Below are 5,137 nucleotides of genomic sequence, written 5' to 3'. Positions count from 1 at the left end.
AATCAGTACTTCCACTTTTACCAGAGTATTTTTTAACACAAGTATCTGTACTTTTACTCAAGTATGGAAAGTGAGTACTTTTGCCATCTCTGACGGTAATCATTTTCTTGGCTACCATAAGTAAGCAAAATATATCTTTGTTCAATATTGAAAACATCAATTGATATAAATATACTGTAATTCCAAGCTCCTTTAATAATATTTTAAATGTTTTCTTTAATGTTCTTTTCAATACTCAATATTTTCAAATAGCCTTACATTTCCAAAATATATGTTTATAATCATTAGTTTTACCACAATGTGTCCAATATAAAGCTGCAAACTTTAAATTGGCCAAAGAGTTTAAAAATAACACAACTTCAACTATCTCTCTAATTTCCATATATATTTAATGCTCTGAAGTTCCATATCAATGCGATTTTTTACACCATGTTTTTTCTCCCAATGTTTACATTCGATCATTGCTGCACTTTAACACAAACTAACATTAAACATGATTATATGTATAATTTGGGGCTTATGTCTTAAAAGCTGTGTGAAAAAGTGAAACTCTTTTATCATACTACCTCACCTTCCCACAACCCTTAACATCACTGGTTGTTTAACTAATGAGTCCACATCACTTTAAAAGGCTATTTAGCAACGAAATATGTTTATGTTGAAAAATAAAATACATTTAAAAGTGACTACACACATCGTCATTCATAGAAATATGCATTAGAGTTTTTTTCTATTTGGTCAAAAACCCAGTAAGGCAAATACTTGATGCTTAAGAACAACAGTAATGGTGTTTATCAATGGATTTATCTTTTTAGTGATATGTAGCCCCTCTTCTAAATTATTAAAACCATAATCTAACACTAGATTACCTCTCCTAAACCCACAGCTTTTTTCAATCCTATAAAACAGAAAAAATGCAGAAGGTAACAATTGAGATGCTTTCTTTACTTTCTAGATTCATTCCAGCCTTTCAGGAAAATAAAAAACGTAAAAAGTTGAATATCCTACGGAGCCCCGAAAGGGACATGGAGGGAAAAAATTTACTTTTGTGAGATCCCACAAAACTTTTGCGAGATCTCGCAAAAAATAAACTTTTTCGAGATCCCGCAATACTTTTGCGAGATCTCACAAAACTATCGCGGGATCTCGCAAAAGCATTGCGGGATCTCGCAAAAGTATTGGGAGATCTCGCAAAATTATTGCAGGATCTTGCAAAAGTATTGGGGGATCTCGCAATACTTTTGCGAGATCTCACAAAACTATCGCGGGATCTCGCAAAAGTATTGCGGGATCTCGCAAAAGTATTGCAGGATCTCGCAAAAGTTATTTTTTTCCCCTCCATGTCCCTGTAGGGGCTCCGTAATATCCACATTTATGACGAGGCTTACAACCTTTTTTTATTTAAGTCATATAGTTTGAATAAGTGAGGTGATGCTTTGCCATTTCTGTATTAATGCAGCTGAAGGTTGAGACGACTTTTCCTCCTCTGCTATCCAGTTAAGCATTAGCTCCAGTTTTGCTGGATTCACCTTTATGCTCCTATTTATGTAAAACCTAGCTCTGGTAGTGCTAACATGCTAGCAATTATTAGCTCCTTGTTATTAAGACTAACTTGTGCATAAGTGTTTTTCTTTTATTCTTTACACTGAGGACTGTAATATAAATCATCATTCAATCTACTACTTTTTAAGTTTGTTAGTGTTTCAATTTTTCTTTGTCCTTCTTGTTACTGAAGGACTTTATTTTTGTAAGTTTCTTATTCTTTTTGTTTATTCATAGATTTTTCTGCTGAAGTATTTTAACTGGAGGCTAAGTGTTTTGTTGATAAATTCTGGAGAGAAGTTGTGTTTGTTCTGTAAACGTGTGTGTAGTGTTTGCCGTTTGACAACACCAGAGTGTAAATTCCCTCTTTTCTGTTATTGTTCTTTAATGCCGCACCTTACAGGTATTTAAACATTTATTGACAGATAATAACTTCTCTTAATAATAAACTAATTAATAGCTATTCAGGTGAAAATATTTATGCAATAAAAGGTAAAAGTCACAAATATCAACCGATATATTTGCATGGAAAACTTCTTTGCTGACAATAAAATGAGTTAACCAAGTATCTCATATTTACTTTTCTATTTAGTCTTATTTAATTTCGTAAAATCCAAACACATTTTTACTCTCAACAAGTATCTGATATGTAAGAAGAATCATTTTAAGTAGATGATTGGAAAATAACCCAAACTTTGGAAGAATGTTGTATTTTTTTNGGCTCCGTAATATCCACATTTATGACGAGGCTTACAACCTTTTTTTTATTTAAGTCATATAGTTTGAATAAGTGAGGTGATGCTTTGCCATTTCTGTATTAATGCAGCTGAAGGTTGAGACGACTTTTCCTCCTCTGCTATCCAGTTAAGCATTAGCTCCAGTTTTGCTGGATTCACCTTTATGCTCCTATTTATGTAAAACCTAGCTCTGGTAGTGCTAACATGCTAGCAATTATTAGCTCCTTGTTATTAAGACTAACTTGTGCATAAGTGTTTTTCTTTTATTCTTTACACTGAGGACTGTAATATAAATCATCATTCAATCTACTACTTTTTAAGTTTGTTAGTGTTTCAATTTTTCTTTGTCCTTCTTGTTACTGAAGGACTTTATTTTTGTAAGTTTCTTATTCTTTTTGTTTATTCATAGATTTTTCTGCTGAAGTATTTTAACTGGAGGCTAAGTGTTTTGTTGATAAATTCTGGAGAGAAGTTGTGTTTGTTCTGTAAACGTGTGTGTAGTGTTTGCCGTTTGACAACACCAGAGTGTAAATTCCCTCTTTTCTGTTATTGTTCTTTAATGCCGCACCTTACAGGTATTTAAACATTTATTGACAGATAATAACTTCTCTTAATAATAAACTAATTAATAGCTATTCAGGTGAAAATATTTATGCAATAAAAGGTAAAAGTCACAAATATCAACCGATATATTTGCATGGAAAACTTCTTTGCTGACAATAAAATGAGTTAACCAAGTATCTCATATTTACTTTTCTATTTAGTCTTATTTAATTTCGTAAAATCCAAACACATTTTTACTCTCAACAAGTATCTGATATGTAAGAAGAATCATTTTAAGAAGATGATTGGAAAATAACCCAAACTTTGGAAGAATGTTGTATTTTTTTTAAAGCTCCTCAAAACCTCGTTTCTTTTGTCCTGTTATTTTTTTTGCTTTAATAAATTTTGAGGGATTGCTCCGAGCAATGCAAGCAAATTTCTGCTGTCACCATTCGCTGACCCATGAGGAGAAAATCCTGCAGAGTCAATGACTGGATGCAATCGTCTGGGTTTCCTTTGATAGAAAACAAAACCAATCTGACTTATTTCAATTCCATCAGTTCATTTATATACCACCAATGTCATGATCTTGACGCTGATGACTGGTCTGATTACACATTCCATTCACCTGCCTTGCTTCGCCTAGTTCTCATTACCTTTCATCTGATCCACCTGCTTCGGCCTCTATTGTTCACTGGAAAAAATCTAAATCTAGATAAGTCATTATTTCGTAAAATAAGTGCATTTGTTCTTGAATTTAGAAGGTAAAAGACATATTTTGCCAATGAAACAAGACCATTTACATTTAAAATAAGAAAACACAATTACATTGTCTTATTTCAAGTGGATTTTATCTAAATATCTTATTTTAAGAGTAATAATACTCATTCAATTGGCAAATCATGTAATTTACCTACTCAAATTAATGGTAAATTCACTCAGTTTGAGAAATTTTCACTTATTTCTAGATCGTTTTTTTCAGTGTTCTCTTGGGTACCTGTGTTTTCTGATGGCCTGATCCGGACCTGTTCTGCCTTTGGACCTCTCAGCCAGCCTGTTCATGTTCTGATCTGTTTGCCTAACCTGTCCTCTGACTCCTGTTGGACTTCAGCCTGTGTACAGAACCTGGAGAGGATTCCTGAAACCGTCCTGGATATCTGTTCAGTACCTCTTCGGATCTCGGATGTTCTGGTCCTGACTCCTGAGCACGTTCTCGACACTGGCTTTGTCTCCGCCCTCTGGATTATCCTGCCTTCCTTTATCAGCTCGGTTCTGATCTCCTGCCTGTTCTCCGACTTCAGGGACTTCAGTGTCTGGGACTCTCTGCGTTCACCTCATCCGGTCTGTAGCCGACCCGCTGGAACCAACCTCTTCCTCTAGGAATAGACTGAAATCTAAGACCAGAAGTTCCAGCCTCAGACACCCTCGCTGTTCACTGCAGATCCATTTCCTTAATAAAAGTTTTTGAGAAACTTTTATTAAGAAAATAAAATATTTGTTTGTCTGCTTCGAAAACTTAAATCTCACACTTCCAGTATAACTTTATACACAGCACTGATTGCTGACTGGATTTCCATTTTTACCAAAAGCCAAAATCAAATGAACTTGACTGCATTTCATCACTAAATATCACAGTGGAAAAAAACATATTTGAGTTTGATCCTTGTTATATGATAGAATACAATAAACTGAACACTTTTTTGTTGGGATGGATCATTTTTGTAACGTGCCAGAAACCAATACCTGATGGTGTCTTGTAGGGGCTGATTTACCATTGGATAAAACGATAAAACTAGGCAGTTGCCTAGGGCCCCAAGTTCCTGGGGGCCTCATAAAACTCCATTTACAAGTATGGTTGATACAGCTATTACTTATTTGTGCACATTAATCATGTTTTTGATAAAAAGAAAAACCCATTTCATTAAAATACCATCAGAATGCTTATAATATTAAGTGTGTCTCAGTGTCCACCATATTGGATCAGTCCATTTGCTGCGGATGTGCAGAAAGGTCCGAACAGACAGCAGCAAAACAGTTGAAAACAAACGGCGGGAAGAGCAGTGTTGCCAACTTAGTGCTTTTGTCGATATATTTAGCGACTTTTTAGACCCCTCTAGTGCTTTGTTACAAAAAAAAGCTTCTAAAGCCAAATCTAGAGACTTTTTTCTGCTACTGGAGACTTTGGCAACAACATATAAAAGCAGCGAACTCTGCTCTCCAGAGCAAGTAGATTGGTAACCCCGCCTCCTGCTCTCCTCTATCTTGTCTGCTGTCATGATTCATGCAGCTATTATTTCATCCAAATGAAAAATGGA

This window comes from Cyprinodon variegatus, unplaced genomic scaffold (genome assembly GCF_000732505.1).
Source record: "Cyprinodon variegatus isolate N-32 unplaced genomic scaffold, C_variegatus-1.0 Scaffold342, whole genome shotgun sequence".
Lineage (NCBI taxonomy): Eukaryota > Metazoa > Chordata > Actinopteri > Cyprinodontiformes > Cyprinodontidae > Cyprinodon > Cyprinodon variegatus.
Note: the sequence above shows the minus strand (reverse complement) of the source record.